Source organism: Varroa jacobsoni, unplaced genomic scaffold (genome assembly GCF_002532875.2).
Source record: "Varroa jacobsoni isolate VJ856 unplaced genomic scaffold, vjacob_1.0 scaffold_1076, whole genome shotgun sequence".
Taxonomy (NCBI): domain Eukaryota; kingdom Metazoa; phylum Arthropoda; class Arachnida; order Mesostigmata; family Varroidae; genus Varroa; species Varroa jacobsoni.
In genome coordinates this window covers 372,605-392,221 of record NW_019213978.1, presented here as the reverse complement: position 1 = coordinate 392,221, position 19,617 = coordinate 372,605, and the positions used below count along the sequence as shown (strand labels likewise).

The 19,617-nt window shown below is 41.5% G+C and overlaps 1 protein-coding gene and 1 long non-coding RNA gene across 7 annotated transcripts in view; one reads left to right on the top strand and one right to left on the bottom strand.

The window, feature by feature from the left end:
- LOC111266348 (prestin) overlaps positions 1–19,617 on the top strand; it is a 105,962-nt gene that overhangs the window by 50,733 nt on the left and 35,612 nt on the right. For 3 of the 6 annotated variants that reach the window (XR_002684042.2, XM_022843779.2, XM_022843772.2), the window contains exons 1-2: positions 7,439–8,144; positions 8,337–8,440. The gene's annotated coding sequence lies outside the window, so the exon portion shown is untranslated. Of the gene's footprint in view, positions 1–7,438; positions 8,145–8,336; positions 8,441–19,617 lie in introns of those variants that run through there. The other 3 variants (XM_086970881.1, XM_022843774.2, XM_022843773.2) reach the window with 3 other exon arrangements.
- Positions 5,617–7,269, bottom strand: LOC147752695 (uncharacterized). Its single transcript, XR_015313406.1, has 2 exons — positions 7,137–7,269; positions 5,617–6,748 (listed from the first exon to the last, which is right to left on the bottom strand). It is a non-coding gene; the product is annotated as an uncharacterized LOC147752695 (long non-coding RNA).

The following is a 19,617-nucleotide window of genomic DNA, read 5'->3' as shown; positions in this document are numbered from 1 at the left end:
AAAGCCCACTGCAAAAAGCTAGTTTGCGTTAGACATGATCGCAGATATGGATGTTCGCTCACTGGAGGCTTTTTACGAAGCATAACATTCGTACGGTAGTTACAAGATCAACTCGACCCCGTTTAACATATTGCCAATTCGCCGCAAGCCTCCGATGACCTAACCTGCCTAACTTCAGCCTGTACCGTTAGCTTCAACGCTAGGTGCAATTTGTTTACCTAGTGCATCAGATCTATCGAAATCCCTTCTACGATCACCTAGATCTGAGTGGGCCTTCAAAATGAGAGCCCGTACAGGTCCATACTACTACTGCGTAAACAGTATGCCGGTACAGTTTACTAAATACCTCTAATAGAAAGCGGACATTTCATCCGCGACAAAACACAAACCTCCACTCCGGTATTCGGTACGCGTTCGCCCTTGTACCGTATTGTTTCGTCACACAGTTCGTAGTAACAACTAAACAGCGTCAGCAAATGCTTGCTATCGTTATTTGTCTTCATGCAGAAAACGTGGTGTGATTTTTTAAGTTTACGCGTACGAAAACAGTGCAAGTGTTATGGCCTGCAGTAGGCGAACGGAACGGAGATGGCAACGACAACGACTACTGAAACGGTGACAGGTCGAATAAATATATTTAGACAATAAGAAGTACGCAATAACGTAGCGTACCAGTGGTAGGTACAATGTTACACGCGTAGAATGAATGACAGCTGCGTTAATAAACCCGCCCATGGGGGTAGAAATTACATCATACGGATTGAGTCAGGGCCCCGTAGCGACGTGACACGCTCCATCTGCAGATTAATGAGCATGGCTAATCATCCAAGAAATTTAACAGAATACAAGATCACTTGTTTGCAGATAGATTATGCCGTATGTAGCAGAAGTGACGCAACAGAAAACGCTGGAGTTATTCTTCATCTGTTTTCTTCCTTTGTTCTAAGCACGCGTCGTCACAGTTGAGCTTAGTGGGAAATCTAATCTATGATAAGCGATATAACTGGATCTGTACTATAGCCTTGCGAGCTGCCGCCAGTCGTTTTGCAGTATAACAGATTACCGATTAGAAGATCGTCTATTGTCTTCAGGTGGGTTAATATACTGTGTCGACGCTGACTATGCGTCATCGAATATCTCGACCAAACGTCGTTGAAGCTTTCACTCTGTTTTCCGTCCCTTTGTATAGCGGTGAGAAAACGTTTCGCCGTTTGTTTGCAGTGTACGAATCAATATCAACTAGCGACACTTCGAGCCTTTTGCTTCATTTTCATTCTGATTCAGTTACAAACGGCGACAAGGTGATTCCAAAAGTTGTGCGAAACTACGCCGGGACTGGCAAAGCGTCGGATAGGAGAGCCGGTCCTCGGGTATATAATAGGTTCGATTCCATCACATTTATTACCATAACAATAACGAGAGCGACAAATGTCTGCTTGGTTAACGCATCCGGTGCACTAGCGAAACGCGGAACAAACGCAAACGGCCATGCACTCGAAAATGCCGCTACAAGGGGCGAAAGATTTGTAATTGTCATTGCCTAGGGCAACAGTAACTATTAATTAGAGTGTCGCTCGCGGTTTTGTTTATACATACATACATACATAAAAAATTAATTCGTACTATCGGGTCTCTAAGCAAAAATTGCGCGTCTCGTTGTGCTTCAAAGAAGCAACTCAAAAATGGTACTAGAATTGCCTATGTTCCGCTTTTATCTAGGCTATGACGTTGCCATTAAAGACAGCTGATTAGGACTAATATCAGTGATGCCTTCGTTGGCAGATCACCGACACTTCCAACCTTGGAAACAAAAAGTTCCTAGGTTGCTTTGAGATCGCCAAAACGTAATCATGCTTTCATCCACACCAACACCGAAACGTCTGTATTCATGTTCTCGTAAGTGTCTCCTATTAGTACCCAAGCATAATGTAATTCGGTGACGATCGATGTGAGCTTGAAATACTTCGAAATTACGTGGATTTTATCTTTGTTTAAGTTGAGCTTAGCAAAAAAATGTTTGTTTTCCCATAGAGTGTTTTCAACTAAGCGACGGGTTATAAAGTGGCGACTCGTTTGCCGTAACGCAAACTTTGTCTCTGCATTTCCGAAGAGTGCTTTCCCTGAACGTGACCTGCTTCTGGGCAAGGGTGTTTATGGAAATCACTCTCTACAATTCAGAATTCGTGCGCCAATGGGTCACATCGTCCGGTTAGCCCAGTTTTCGGGAACTGCACAAAAAAATCAGACCGATTAACGATCTTCTTTGCAATTTCCTTTCTAAAACCACATCTTTACAATCAGACTCGTATCTATACCAACATCATTGATAAGCCATCTTAGCCCATAAATAGACCCGTCAACGCGTACCATACTGGATTTACTCGCCTGTATCGTGTGCTTACACAGATGAGACTACCGCGATGATATCGGTGGCTCGTAACTATTGCGTACGCAGCTGTCAAACGGACCGTCAAATTGTGAGCACTAGCCGTAAACGATACAGACAGCTTAATATAGGTAAAAGGCAGAATCTTGTTTTCGTATTCGTTGTCGCCTTCGTTTGGTCCCTGCTGATAAGGCCGATGTAAAATATGAAATAGAATATAGCATCTGCGAGCGTCCCGCCGCCCTTTCCCAGACATGAACTTGAATTCCCAGTCTGAACGGGCTTTAGTAATTGACGCTTGCTTTCAGGCTGGTAATAGCTAACGTCGTGCTACGATTGCCGACTGCAGGTTAGTAGGCTAGTAACCCTGTCGATTAAATAAAGCTATCAGACCATTGGAAGATTACGGATCTAACTGACTTGCGTTATTCTAGTCGCACAGGGTTCGTCGTTATATATATCTAATCTAAGCTATATTTATAATCCGTTCTTTCTTGACTTTTTCCCACGGGGATATCAAATAATCACTAAAACAGCTTACGTTTTTTTGGCCCAAGCTCCTTGAACATAGTTTCTGGTGTATATATATTAAGATTCATACAAATGCCACCGCATCTGTTTGAGACTTTCAGCAGCCCGACTGATGAACCAACAGCCATTTATTGTACATGATAATAATGATTCTAATAAAAATTTTTAACATGACCCCCCCAAGAACTCCGTAATAATAAAATGTATTGAAATGGCCAGAAGATTGAAAATTATCCTCTAGAGCATTGTAAGCTTCCAGCCACTCTACGTCGTTTGCTAGTAGCACGAATGATAGCAGCACGTACCGATATATCATCGTGATAATTATAGCGTACTGCACGCATTAAAAAAATAGCACAGATTCGGCACAGACGACGGCCATGTCACTTTCATCACCGCAGCGTCGTGTGTTATCATTCTTACAATTGAATTATCATTCATCTAATATGGTTGTACGGTTGTTCTTGTCCTATCGACGTACAAATGCGTATTAGTATATCAACTATAGCAAAGAACACAGGAGCCTAATGCGTACGCGCGCCTGAACTACAGCCGAATATACACTTAGTATACAGAGCACAATGATCCATTGCCATTATCATCAAGGGATTCGTGGCAGTTTTACCCTAATGACGTATAGGCTGGCTTCGATGAAGACGTATGTCTAGTTAACGTTGTAAAGGTGAACGAATCCGTCTGTACGCAAAGATTGACATTTCTTGGTGGAAAAACATATGCAGACATACTGCTCCGGGTGCGCAGAAATCCGGATTCGATTAAAGAAGCGAAGTATTATATGGCTAGCGCCACTCATGCGGCCCCTGTGTACAGATATACATGTAATTATACGGAGTCTATAACGCAGCGCTCGAGTTAGACGTTAGCCAGAGAGGAAAGGCAGGCGATGTTAATACTTTGTCGAAGTAAAACTTTGTTCCACGTCGGTAACGTAATTCCAAAGATGTAGCTCGTAACATTTATTGCGACGTATATATGTACATCGTGTTTCGATCTTGTCCGCGAATCTTTGCAGAAATCTTTATTCCAGCACTCAAAACGAGAGATAGATTTCGCTCTCTGTGGAGAGGGCCGTGTTTGCTGCCGTAGTATATACGCGGCAGGTTCAAAAATAGATAGTAGTTCGTAGTTAGAGATCAGTGTCATGGTGACCCGGGTCATTTTGCCACGGTGTTACACGATAGCCTATCTTTCCTGGGTTTTTCGCAATTGTTATATTTTAGTAATATGAAAATATTATATATAATATCATCTGCCAGGTTTTCAACAGCTCAAATCTTACGGTCACTTTGCTAGTCCGCCACCTGCCTGTTAGGTAGATGCTTTGTTTGCTGGTCGTTGCTTTCAATATACCTGGCTTTTCACACCTGCTGGCACACAGTAGGGATAATTAGTTTGTCTGTTGAATGTGTTTGTACCAAAACAAACGAAGATCTTCAAAGCAAGCTCACCAAAACAAGGGCTTTAACGGAGGGGCTGATTGCCTTTTCATTGTTCTAGCTTATCGATAGCTCTTTGGCCTAGCATTTTGAGAAAGGGCATATTTGTACGAAGTTTCTTAATTGAGAGTTCACCCTGTGACTTGATGTAAATATGTTCCAGGAACACTAAATTTCAGTTGGGGTATTCGCCGTAGATATTCCTGATTTGAATCCCACAAATTTGCCCGCTTTTAAGATTGTTCTACTACTTCTCTGAATGCCTACAGAGTTTAGTCTTTTTTTAAATTCATTTGAGTTCAATTGTCTGTACTGTTTATTGATTCACAGAGGATTAAATTAAAGCAAATATGGTTTTGTGAACATCAAAAATGGCAACAGGCCTTTTTGTGGCGGCAATGGTCTTATGGCTCTCAATACTCTTGGAAAATATGTAAGCGGAATCCGTAGCATGTTGGTTAAAATTTAAGTTTGCCTATGGCCTAATCTATGGAAAGCGGGTGTCCGTATGCAAGCAGACTTCGGCCATATTTTTGCAACGGTAGTTTTAACTCTATTTTCAACGTGTGGGACTCTTAACGCCAAGGCCAAATTATTTCTTCCTTGGCTTTGGCTTCTTTGCACGGAACCCCCTTTCCTTATAGCTTATAGGTTAATGCGCTAAATTGCAGATAGTTTACTATCTGGTTTCTGAAGTTGAATCCCTATGCATAGCTATTGTCAATAGTTAAATATGAATAATGGCCAACAACGTTTTATAGCACAGACGACATCTGACTTCCCAGATACTATTCAATACGTAAATAAGCGTCATGAAGAAATGTCGTTCCTTCCGTGACGCCGTGTACTACAACGTCACGATATCTAAGATTAATCAAATGATTGATCCTTAAGTTTCACCTTCGGTACTTAAGCCGTTAAGTGTGGAGACATGAACTAGCTCTATTAAGAGCCGTTAGCTAAGCGTATCCCTGTTCCTCGATACCTTTATAAATTGGCTTTATGGCTATTTGTTTCTCGTGTTCGAAACGAAATAGCGTCCTTCTCCTCCTGAACTGCGTAATCCCTGCGTCGTGCTCCAATAGAATTCCTACAGATAGCTGGAAATAAGTTGCAAACACAGTCAGCGATTATGTTCTGAACAAACGACGACAAGTATCAATATGGGGACAAGTTTAATGTGCATAAACCCCAAGTAAATCAAGATGACGAATATGACTAGACGAAAAACACATGTACGACTATGAAAACCGATAAATCTCATTTTATTAAAGGTAATTTTTACTGCGTTGCTCGTGGTTTCTTGTCTACATTCAATCATAACGGTCACCTCGCCGCAAACAGCGATGACAATGGCGGCGGCGGCGGCGGCGGCGGCGGCGGCGGCGGCGACAATGATGCGCGAACATAAATCTACAAATAAAGAGTAGCAGAAGTAATGATGAGACGATAGTGCGCAGTACGTTTCGCACGCTCTTCACGTCATTGTTTACAGTGAATTGTGCGCCATCTATTTGCGAATCCGAATAAATCAGAAGCAGGTGAAAAACACAGCTTATGAGAGACACCGGTGGTCTGTATCCCAGACAGCGTTGCGGTTTCCAGCGTGTCGCTTTCGTCGGCAGCGGGTTGATACGGAACACGAGTGGTAACTGATGCGTTCGATTTAGATGGGTCGTTACATGAATACTAGCTCTCCACGATCGCTCAGTAGTTTTATTCTACAATAGCGGCAACTGCTTTTGCCGTACTATCGCTTGGCTTCGGCTATTTCGGTGAAATTCGGCTAAGCTGGTCCACTTTTCGGCTGACTTTGCCACGATAAGAACCTACGCGACCTTAGTTGTTTCTTGCTGCTTAGCATTTCACTATCCGCCCCGCCCTCAACGGCACTATCCCAGATGTCGAATCATGTGTGGGCAACCGCGGGGGCATCAGCGAGCTAACCGATAGATGCGGAAGTAGAGGCCATCGCAATAATACCAACCCATCGAGCGTGAACTGTTCGCTCGCAACGAGGCTTCGATCATACAATGGCATTAAAGTGGTATGGCAAACCATGAAAGTTTCATCTTCACTTTAGCAGCCATAGCAGCAGCACCGGCACTGAATAAATGCACAAATTTACACTTCGAAGAAGATTAGACGAAGGTACGTTGCGCGCTTATGATTCATATCAGATATGTAAATAGCAAATTCACGATCTTGTGTTAAAGCAAAGCATTCGCTTCAACTACCAAGGCCAGCTACTTCGAAACACCGGAAATACGACGCGAGGCTCGCCGAGGAGACCGTCCGTTTATCGGGAGATGGCGTTGTTCAATGCACTTGTCAAGCCGTTGTCATTGTTTAAAGGTTATCACCGTGAACTGATCTATGCACAAACAAAGAACGTTAATCAGATTGTATAGCTGTTCTCAAGCATGTGACAAAAAGGCTCATAATGGTCTGGTGTCCGTCGCCGGCACCCGGTGACGCAACACTTGGCTTAAATGAAGTTCCAACTTTGTAGAGGTAAAGGCAATTTCGGCCTCCAGCGTTACATCGACAGAATGATGGAAGTGCTTCCGGCCTATCAGCTTTTCGGTAGCCCAATTAACTGAATATTTGTGAACCAACGGTGACTGCTTAGCTGGCTGAACGTGCACAGACAGCAACAGATCATGAAGAACCGATAACCTATCTTCTTCAATGCGACATCGTACTTCAGCACACAACGAAATAAATGCAATATTTTTTTTGAAGTTGTGTACCGAGCTCACCTGATTACGTCGGGGAAACCGCATGATTGCCGAAATGACCGCACGCGAAAGGCAAGTTTGAGTATATCATTAAAAGCTCCCTTGAACTAAACACCGAGCAGGGAAATTGGCAGTCGGTAGAAATACTGAATATACCAGACAAGTTGGCTCTCGATGTGGATTAGGAACGAAGATTTTTTCGTTAGAAATTGTGTTATTACTGTCGCTACTGATCTAACAAGTTCGCTGCTAACAAAGTTGCTAGCCATAACTTATAGGCGAAACCAATTACGATACATAACTGCTACTTTTCGAACTTCTGTGATTAGGAAGGGTTCCGGCGTTGGAAAGATTGCCTTATACCACTAAATTAAGCATATCCATAAGAAAGACAAATCGTTTTGCAAGTGGAGATGCGAGTCCGTTGGCTGCGTTCACAGGATACAACAACGAAGAGTCGACTATATTCGGTATAGGGGTGTGGCATACAGATCGTCGTAAGGGTCCCCAAGCTGGACACATAAACGAATACCTCATTACTGCTGCTTAGCAACGTTGAGTTTTCATTGTGACGGATATTCTGTGTGTGAACACATAATTTTGATTGATTTTTCGTTTTATTATGTGCATTTCCCTGCCTCAAACTCGATGATGCGTCGAATGTCTCCAAATACCCTCATTCGGAAGCCCCCCGGAAGTGCATCTGCTAGCTGAGTACCTCGCAATGTAGGAACTTTCACCAGGAAAACTGGCGAAACAAAAGTCTGACTAATACGAATATGTGGGTAGCGGACAGCGTTCGAGGAAACTATAGATATTTAGTGCAGTGTGTGAGCATTTGTTAGAGGAAAACAATGAAGTTGACCTGACGAAACATAATCTGTACAAAAAAAACAAAAAAAAACAGCAACCGTCAAGATTGTTCGTAGAGGTGACATAGACGATGATCCTGTGGGTACCCCAGGAGTGCTGCAACATGTATAGCTTTGTGACAGCGTATCGATTGTACTTCATGCCACACAGCTGACGGTGAATATAATAAAGAAACGTTGAGCAACGACGAGGGCAAGCGGAGCTGGCCTCGACGCGCGTAAGCGCCGAGGCATCTGAAGTTGCTTCGGTGCTGATGGGTGCATAGGGAAAGCATGAATACAATGAAATTAATAAAAAAAAATTCTCAATTTATTTATTGTAACGTTGGTAATCGTAAATGTTTTCCAGATCGGTAACTGCGCCTTCGTTCATATTACCATCATTGTCTTAACGCGCTCGTAGCAAGCGAACCTCGAATTTGTGACTGACTGGTCAACAGTTGTGGAAGTCAGGTAAGTCACTACTACCAGCTCAGTTTTCGCGTTATGAACATATATATATATGTTTTTTTATTTATATATATATATATATATATATATATATATAAACATGCATGATATAAGTGCATTGAAAAGCTCTAGGAAGATAGCATCAATTGATGGTTCTGGAATATTTTATTAAAAAAAAAAGGCTTTTTTAAATTTAATTTATAACTTTAAAATTTATAGATGCAAACGAAAATCCTTGTCTATAAATTGTTGATCAATGCGGTGTGAATTTATTGAATCTATAAGCTGCAAATACCCCTGAAAGCGACACTGTATGTGCTAAGAAATCCGTAGAGGTGTCCGTGCGCATTGATTCTGGGCGCAAGCACTTATGATGGCTTTATGCTTTATTCCAGAAACAAGCGCCCTAAATCAATAGTATCGCTTGAGTTTTCTATGTATATTGTTGAGTAAAGGACTTGTGGATACGTTCATACGTTCGCACTCGAAGAATCAAACAGCCCGCCGCTCTCTTATAACAATGTACTATGAGAAAAATTGAGATTTCTGGGATCCACTCCGTCTCACTTTGTAGAGGTGTTTCCCGAAGGAGCGTAAACTTAGTTAGAAGTTCCGCGTCCAAATACTTTCCAAGTTTTCCGAAGAAAACTAGCGGGTCTCCTGTTTGTGGTGAGCGGTGTTTTTTCGGCATTTGTTCGTCACTACCATCTTGATCGATACCGTAGTATTTCAACAGAAATATAATGCTACAAATAAAATTCTGTTTCACGTTCGGAGAAAAAGTACCTGTTTCAAGGACGTTCACTGACCGCGAATCGCCTAATCTATAAATTAGTAAATCTGAAGTAGTTTTGTGTCAAAAGACATATATACAGCAGAGCAATTTTTAAATCTAAATAAAGACTATATATAGCTTGCTGATAATCACTTTGTCCGTAAGGTTTCAGGCCTCAAATTTTGAGACGATATGCTCATGGTAATATTCGTTTATTTCTAGATAGCAGAAATTGATAGCCTTAAAAGGGTGATTTTTATTTGCATCGATCAATGCAGGCATCATGATATTTCTTCGCTTTTAAAATAGTCGAGAAAAGTGCATAACGGATACAGTCATAAACGTCTATTTCTGCCCATGACTCCTCCGAGCATGACAGTGATTCGTGTTGGTTATCTTGTATTTTATCAGCTGCATTGCTAGCTAGCTAGAAGAACGACAAAGGGGCAATTTGTGATGTTTTCCTTAAGTAGCTCTGCAGGAGCTAGCGATATCGTATTAGGACAGTATAGAATAGAATTTGAGGACGATACCATGCGTAATTGTAGATTGGCACGCTAGAAAAGCCTCGCTTTGTCAATGTTCACAGTATGCGCTGACGGTAAGAGCGTTTTGGGCATACGAAGGGCCATAGCGTGAACAAAAATCGTTTGAGATAAGGGTTACCCCGTTAGTTCTAGGTTATCTTTCCGACTCAGCCTGTTTCGCTGGACAAAACCAACGCATCAAGGGAAAATATGGTACTGGCGATCACTGGCCGTAATACCTTATGTCGAGAAATCCGCCATTGTGAGCGTCATGTAAACAAGTCGCTACCAATAGAGTGCTTGTTCGCGCTGATTTCAAGTAGCTGAACGAACTGTCTGTAACTCTAAATTGAATGCTATTTTGCGAAAACTGACGGGGTTTCATGCAAAGGAACATAACATTTAATCATTACGAGGGAAGCTTTAAGGAAAATGTGTATGTGTATGTGTGCATACAGGTACCATAAGAGGTCACTTACGATGGATAGAAGTGAAGTTCTAACGTACTGCTATGCTTGCTGCTGTAGCATTCAGCTCAAAGTTAATTTTCTGACAAATTATTTCGAACTTTTGACGATTTTCTGCGCAGGGTTCTCCTGTTAGCTAATTTTATGGTCTGTTCAGCTCTCCGTTAGCCTGTTTTAATATAGCCCCAAACCCAAAAAACGAAACCACCGGTAAGTGTGTGAACCAGAACTGTGCATTTTTATTTTTACTTCATTTTCTTGTATTGATTTATTATAGTTTATTTTTGTAGAAAGGAACTCGGTGCCATCGTTTCTACTGGTTAGGTAGTGTCAACGTTGCTAACGCCCCGTTATGACGGACGAAGTGGGTAGAATGTTTTCTGCTAAAGCTGCGGTTGCCCGGGTTAGAATCTAATTATGAACAACTTCTTCGTTTCGTGCTTGGACATAATAGCCTTCTTTCGAAGATGTTTAATGGCGCTATCGAGCGTGGAACTCGAAACGCATTAGCGATCACAAAACTTGGAACTTTTTAATAGAAATTAAAAGGTCGAAAACTAGCTTCAGCCACCGTAGGATATAATAAATGAGAACGAGTAGAGAAAATTCCACGAAAATTAATTAGTTGACAGTTCCTTAATTTCAGAACACTGGCAGATTTTGTTTACTTCACATTTGATCAAAGGAACACTTCATAAGAAGCAATTCGTGACGATAATAACGATAACCATCATGAAATGGAAGTGTATACTTCATGTGAAGATGTACTTCTATGACTGTTTCAACCGTTCAATGATCACAACATGAGGCCTTTTCTCAGTCTTTCTAGTCCATCTCAGAAGCTGCATCTTCGTAAAGTCAAACCGAATAGAAATAGCTGCTTGCATATTCTGTCGTTCTGCGATTCGTCAAAGATCAACTGCGTAATTATCTTGATAGAAGGCAAATCCGATTGATAGTTGGCAAATGTTTCCTATATGACTCTATTGATTGAAGTGCCGACCTAACAGTATCGATAGTAGTATTAGAGCAATAGCGCATATAGCTCTACAGACTTCAGCATTGGCTGAAGCAAAAAGAATATCAGAAGGCGAAACGAATAGGACAGGTCCTTTCTATTTCTTCTGAGACTGCACCAGTCACCTTCTTGCTGATTTTAGGTTGACAGACCGATTCATCTGGTGTCACCATGTGCTATTTTACAGAAGACAGTATTCGGTTTGATCATTATCTCAAATTTGCTCACGACCCGAACTAGACCGATCGACCCTAACTAAAAGCAATAGCAGAATTTGTTGAAGTGGTTCCAAAGACTGAAATCGAATACCGTAATAACACGGTATTTAATTCGTGCTAACTTAAGTAAGCAAGTGCATGATGGCTAATTATCCGTATTGTTGTTTTATCAAGGGTCTACTAGTGTTCGCGAGAGTGGCCATTATGAGCGATTGGTTTTGGCCTATTAATGGGCAGCCCTTTGACATGTTCGATATTTTCTGATGTTGCGTGCTAGGTACTAGAGATGCATATTGATGCTCTACAGGACACAATCAGGTTTTCGGATCAATATCATAACATTATCTAATCAACTGAGTGAATACATCACACGTAGACACATTGTACCTAGTCTTAGTTCAACATAACAATATGTCCGTTTCCTAACCTAGGTAAATACGCTAAACGATTGTGACGTTCGGTACCGCTGCTAAGCGTTGCTTCTGATACCTATTATCTTCCAGCGTCTGCATAAAAGAAAAACTAAACGTTCGCATCAAAACGCGGCGACAGAGAGAATCAGGCGTGGCGTATATGTAAAAAATGTAGGTAAAGGCCGAGGGTTCGGCTGTGAAAGCCATTGTGAAGTATGTCACATGCCAGCAATATAAAGCCGAGCCCAATTCTAGGTCGTAAAGCCAAAAAAATTGCCCGTTGCTACCCTGATGCAGCAAGCAAAAATAACCTTCCGAAGAAGCATAGGTCCATATTTCCAAGGAAAATCACAGCAGAAACAATCAAGCGGCATCCCGTCATATACTAACAGTTCGTTTTCCACCTATCCAGCCAACCAAAAACAATATTTGGAGCCATCACGCGGTCACGATCTATTCAAATTTTATGCTAAAAGCCTGTTTAACGCGGTCAAGATAACTATGTTCACCCGTTTGACCTGGCAAGTTACTCTCTAATTAGCTGATAAAGTTAGACCGACTGATCACACGATGTCACTGAACGCACCCAACGTTTATTGACTTGTTCCCACGCAGTAAGCAGTCCTGCAGGCAGGCAGGCAGGCTTCTTGCTAGCTTCAGTGATTATCTAAGATCATCCAGTGTCTGAGAGGTTTTGATACAACGTCGCTGAATGGAATAGGAAATTACTTTGGTAGTAATGTGTAATAGTATTCTGCTGAAGACCGCGGTGCAAGGGACCCATTGGCACACGCCAGCATAATTTGGTTTCATAAAGTTCCCTGAAATGGCCAACTTTGACACCTAAACCGTTCATTTGGTATTCATCAGAGTCAAACAATGTTGTTTTGTTAGTCATGAATTTATGTAAGCCGATTGAAAGACTTCTTCGTGTACTTCAAAGAAAAAGGTGTTAACATAAAAAAAAACCTGTCTGATATGGGGATTTATGAACTATGCTCAACGATGCAGTGACCAGCGCAAGGATTTTCGGTTGGTTTTTTTTTCTTTTTAAAGGCGTTGTTATAACAGTAAATCCATGTACACGAAGAGTAAATAATAGTCTTATTTGCTATTCAACTATCAGTGGACGTACTGTTTCATATGCTGCGTTTGGCAAAATTTGCTGGTATAATTTCTGCGGTAACAGTAATGTATTGCAATGGACTCAAGCCTCTACTCCGAGGATAGGGTGCTTTCGTTAAAGTGGTAGGACAGAAAACATATGATATACATACATGTATCTAAAGTGATTATATACTCGGCTCTTATGCAGTGAACCTATTATGACGAACTACGTTTCCCCATATTAGAACTCAAAAGAACGAACGAGACACCTACGACTTCGCCCGTTACTGTTGCACTGCCTTTAACTACAAGTCTTAAAGTTATTAATAATTGCATCATTGTTAGGGCAACAGTTAGCCTTTGTTGCTTGGATAGGCCACGAAGCTAGCTGAAATCGCAAAGTCTTTAATAACCTTTTATCACTGATTACCGGCGATTTTTTCTTATTATATATTAATTAAAGTGAATCTTGACGTATCGTTAGTTTTACCATATATACCCATATTAGTATAGTAGATAACGTGTTTGCGTGGCAGGCAGTTTGACTCCGAACGTGGAGGTTCGGTTACATGCTAGAAAGAGCCGCTTGAAAGATTACCTAATGACCTATGTACCTGGATGTAAAACTTGATTTTTTCTTAGCTTCATGACAAGATACTTAGAAATTATACACGAAAGTCGCTCGGCCTTGTAAGCCGAAAATACCAAGACAAACTGGTCTTTCGCACAGCATTGCGCCGTGCCTCTCTATACGCGGTTGAAAAACCTCAATATGCGGCGTTGGATCTTCTTGACTTGTTAACCCGTCCAAAAATATTCTCGGGCTTTACGTCCCCTACTCGGACACTGTTTTCATAGAGTCCTTGAGAGTTGAACCACACGGTTCAGGCAAAAGAATCAGAATTGACTTGTGGTACAAGTCTCTGTTCAACTTAACTATAATTCTAGTGAGATTATTAAGAACACTAACTTGGACGACGAAACAATATTCCTTATCATATTCGTATTTATTCTGTGGCTAAAGTATTGCGAGGTTCCGTGTATGGAAGCGACTATAGTCGGATGATCTCCATTGACCACCGGTCTTTGACTTCCGACAGTTTTACTTCTGTTCAATAATCATTAGGTAAATATGTCGGTTAGTTCGACTAACGTTTCATCTTGCCGGAGTCTTCAACGTCTACAGCACTGAATTACAAAGCAAACACCTGCCCGAGCCTGAACAGGGTGCAGTCTTTGTACTACGAGTATGCCCTCCTTACATCCTTTGTTCTGCGAGCCTCCTCATAAGCCACTCTCATATCCCTTGCCTTTGTAAAGTTCCCCACAAGCCGAGCTGTTTTGTTCACTCTTGCGTACCGCGCAGCAGCTAATTTGAAGGGTCTCTAAACATGGATTACGCTGAGGTTTCGCGATTTTTGTGACTGCTTTCTGTGCTTATGACTGTGATTCCTACCGTTTTGGTTCTTGAGCCAAGTCAGTAGTTTTTTTCGAGAATGCTCGATCGGAAAAAAGCGATAGGACGAGTTAGTCAATATACCGATTTATAGTACGCCTCTCGGTCTGGTTCAGCTAGCTAGGAACTTCATTGCTATTTTGACTATTATCTTGTATTTGCATATGCTCTACACCAAGAGGAATTCACAGTAAAAAGGTCTTTTACGCAAAAAGGTTGTCCTCTGTGAGAATTCGTTGTCCTTCCTTTTTCTTGCTTATCGAACATGACCGTCACTATTGAGCCATCTTAACAGTAGCTTTAGATCCGTTGACATTTACGCTTCGTATACAAGTATAGAAGTAGGATGTAGGGCGTCCTGAAGAAAGGTGTCTCGTTCGCTGTGATACGTATCGATACTAATACTAATCGTAGGTTTACCTTCTATTTTTCAGCAAAAAACAACTTGGTGTGATCAGTCTCATGCTTACGATTACAGGAATTTTCGTGCAGAAGAGTTTTTTGTTGAATTTAAAAACATACAATTGTCCGCGCGGCAGCAATTAATTCCTCTCACAACAGAATATCTAAGCAGACAGCAGGCTTATAATGATTATTTCTGGATTTCTGATTATCGCCGGAACAAAAAGCAGATTATTAAAGTTCCTCTGGTATGGGAAAAAAATTCATGTTACTTAAATACTTTTACTTTACTTTACTCCATTAGAAATCGTTTTATAAAAAAATGACCGTGCTTACAATTCACTGGGAATGTCAAATGTTTATGACTCGGTAAGCAGTACATTTTGCCGTTTCAAGACCATGGAATTTTCGAAATTTCGGGTAAACATGCTGAGACAATAACAATCACAGTACAAAATATCTCCAACAAGAGGCAAGATAATAAACAAAAATAAATACTGCTCTCTATAGACACAACATTATGAACAGTTGTGCCGCCTGCGACTGTTTTAGGTAAGGGATGAATTCATTTTAGCATGTAGTATGACTAGAACAACGGAAATATTGCCCCCTAAAATTCTACATACTGCGGGTTGGGGAATCGCCGCTACACTGCGATCCTTCTAAAACAAACCCTATTTTAGTAATTGCTATGTCAGCGTAATTATGCTCCTTTGACTGCGGGACAGGCCTGATGAGGTTAATAGATCGGTAGTGGTAAAGAGCTTTTGATGGATACCTACTCATTCATTACGAGATGAGCTTAAAATTCTAGCATACCAACGCAACGGGAAATACTTTCCAACGTATTTCCGTCGCTATATCATATACATACATATATATATATATATATATATATATATATATATATATAAAGCGAGTAAATAGCATTTGCGCCAATGCTAGTGAGAACAATTGGTAGCGACAGCGGGATAGAAAATCATCGGAGCTAAAATGCCGAAGAAGAAATCCGGTAGCTGCCGCTAGACTGCCACCGTTTTTTGCTACTAATGGATAAGAAGACAGCGGCAGGTGCCTACGGTCAGTTACGTAAGAGATGTGCCTTTTAGGCGCTCTGGAATTTCGCTTTAAACTGTGTATAAGATTAAACCCACCAACAGGCAATAAGGTTACGTAGGTGGGGTTAGGCTCGTCTATTCGTACTATTTCCACAGAAAGCACCAGCTCACGCAGGAGAAAATTATGCGCGGGTCTGAGCGGATCATTATGCGTCCACCCAAGAGATGAGATTTCTGGTGGACGTGTCGAATCGCCTGCTCATGGTTAAAGCCTTCCTAGAAAACCTTAAGAAATTGTCACTGCAACAGCTTCCTAAGCCACCTTACTGTAGTGTCATCGACTTCATGGCTTTCAGAAGGCTTGCACGTGGCTACTGGATGCACTGTACAATTGAATCCGAACCGCCGATAGAGCTAAACGACGCGTGCAGTAAATCAAGTTTCTAACTATCGCAGAGGCGTTCTTGAGCTAAGCGTTGCAGCGCAAAAAGCAGCCTGATTCAATGCGTTAGTGGCCTTTAGGTAGTCGATTACGGAGAATTGCAGTGGGCGAACCTTGGTCTGAACGAGATGGTGGCAAATGTTCCGGGTTATATATCCGTTAATGGCCATCTGTTTTGAATGAAAGGAAACACAGCATTATCGCGAGTCGCGCGGTTCCAACCCGAAGTCATTATCATGTTCTGACATTTCGTAAAGACAATGGATACGCAAACATTTCAGTAGCTATAGAAGACAGTAGAACGCTTTGTTGATATTGAGTCTGCCATACGGTGCTTAGGTTAGGAGGTTGCCGATGTTTAAAGCCTAAGGGCTTTAAATTCGGATCTGCGGATTCGCGCTTCCGCTCCTATCCTACTAATCTACAAGTGGAAGCCGTCAGGCGGAAAGGACATTAAGGTGTGTGCGTGGGTATGTTTATTAGTATCGACAGCTAGCACGCTTCCAACATGTCAGGGCGACGCTTCAAACCGAGCAAACAATGCAAAGCTTAAGGAATTTGAAAAGGAAATGTTTGATCATCTCCCGATATACGGGAGATGATCAAACCGCCTGTTACAGCAAACCCTTACGCCTGTAGGAATGACACTTTCAAGTGAAAACTAGCAAAAGATATAGCTTTAGACCGTATGTTGGAATATATGTTCGTCGAGTCTTACGGCCTGTACCAACAACAATAATTTGTCGTCGTTTTTTTTTCGTTGTGTCACTAGGTAAAAACGAGCCGTAGAAGGAATAAATTGCATTTTCGCAGGTACTAGTGCGTCGCCAAAATATACATTTATTATAACTATACTAGTATACATGTACGGCCGGATAGCCGGCGGACTCTAACGGCGCTGGGTGAGGTGCTCGAAACGCGCATTTTTGATGAAAATGAAAGGTACATTTTTGATCGTCGACGGATTTTTACCGGCAGTGCTGGCCTGTTCTGTCACCATTGCTGCTGTCGTTGGGGTCGTTTAAGTTGTACGTAATGTACAGACGTCTGGCCGGCTTATCAAAGTCGAGAGGATGCTGTTAAAAGAAAACAAAGTAACACGACGGGGAAAACAATTGCTGTTTTGGTAATGGTGTTGAATGTTACGAATTAGAAATAGCACCTTTTAGCATCTATATATCATATATATTGCGACAAAACGGTGGAAATTTGGCCTCATCTTACCAAAAACAGACAGGCGTTTGTTGTTTGGAACGTATTAACACATACCAAATAATTACTGATATCTGTCGCAAGAAGTACTAACGTGCCAGCTTTGTTGACACGCAGCGGCATCTGGCGACAGTTGAGGCCACATATCCCGTTTCAAAGTGAATAGCGGTTGGCATAGATACAAGCAGGGCGAAGAGACAGACAGACAGACAGACAAAAAAACTATTGTCCACTTCGCGTTTTTGTAAAATGGCGGCAGCTATATTGGCGACATCAGACGATCAGACAATTTTTAGCTATGGATTTTTAGCTAAATCAATACGAATCCGTCAGTCCATGTAACGCATCATTTAGAAATGTGTATTTTTGAAATGTTATCTTGCCATCGGATCAGTCAAATATCATTGAAAATATCTACGTCCGTCATAACGAACTGGTAACAAATATTGTTATGAAACTACGAATCTGGACTAAATGTTTTGTTCTAATGTAAGTTATTTTACAAACAGCATTTTCGTTGGGTTGCAAACTTCCAACCAATGCAGGACTCAAGACGGCGTATTTTCCCATCTTCATACCGTTACAGTAACCGATTTCCCGCGTCGATCTTCTCGTAGTATCATCAGTAGACTTCTTCTGATCTTGCAGAAAAGAATTGACTACAAAGAAGCTCCCTTCCATAGAGCGGGCAGTTGAATCCGATCACTACATCGTAACACGCGATGTACCAGACATCCAAGGATCCAAGACCTTCGTAACTTAATAAAATCCGTGCCACGTATCTTAACCACATAATTATAATTTGCACGTTATTGATGTTTCACGAGGCCGCACGACTCACTGACTTTGACTGCGAACTATTTTGTAATACCCCGTAATACGCGATTCTGTGGGTTTCTGATCTTAGCGTATTGGGTTATAGATGTGGAGTTCAACGTCCCTGACTTGTAAGTAAATGCTAAGAAATCCACGTGATTCATCTTTATAATCAATACGAGTGCAATAGGCAGCGTAGGTATAAATGAACTCGTCCTACATGCTTGGATTGGACACAGACAAGTCCTAGATAGAAGAGGCATGGTTAGAAACCTGGAAACTACGTATATAAATCGGGTTTAGCATATAATGCACCAGAAAACCACTCTTTTTCGAGCGTGTTTTTTTACTTACTAGGAAAATGTTCAAATGCAAAATTTCCAATTTGCATTTTTCTTCAAAAGTTATTTCTGTGGCGTTACCTGAGATTTTGATATGGAGGAGTAAAAATATAGGTGACCATTGGCACCGAATCTACGCGCAGGCTATTTACACCACAATTTCATGTTCGCGTTAGACAATAGCTTTCAGTTCATGGCATGGACTAAATGCGTTCTTTTAGCGAAATGATCTTAGCTAATTAGAGTAATTAATACTGACCGATTAGCTAGCGCAATGAAGTCCAACGAACATAAGCCGTCTATTTGCCAGACGAAACAGAACAAAGGCATAGGCTTCACTGTAACGTATGTGTATGTATGTTTGTGTGTATGTTGCACAATCAGAGGATGATGCCATTCAGGGAAGCAAGATAAACGAAGCAAGTCGGGTAGTTCGTCTTCGCTGAAGTACTGATAAGCGATGACTTCCAGTTAAGTGCAACCGCTCGTAGCGTTGACTTTGAATGCTATGTGAAGCATCACGGATAAACGATGTTCATTCGGGCGGTATGACCTTGGGAGACATGTTGTGCATTCATGAAGGATTTGCTTGAAGAGGTGAACCCATCACCGTGCGACCCACCAAAAGGCACTTCCGAACAAACTGGACTCGCACTGCCATGCATATGTGTATATATAATTCGCTGCTCTATAGTTATGCTCCAGAATCCTAGACATCGCAGTGAGGTGTCCCGGCAGTAGCAACATTGGATGTCGAAATCCCGATTAGGGTACATCCTTCCCAGATATAATGAAGTGATGAACGAACAGGTGAACGTAATCCGTACTGAGTCTCAGGGAAGCAGTTGTATATTCATCATAACTGTAAAAATGAGAAGGTACCCCTATAGCTGAGTATAGAATAGCTGAGTTATCAATGTTACTGAAA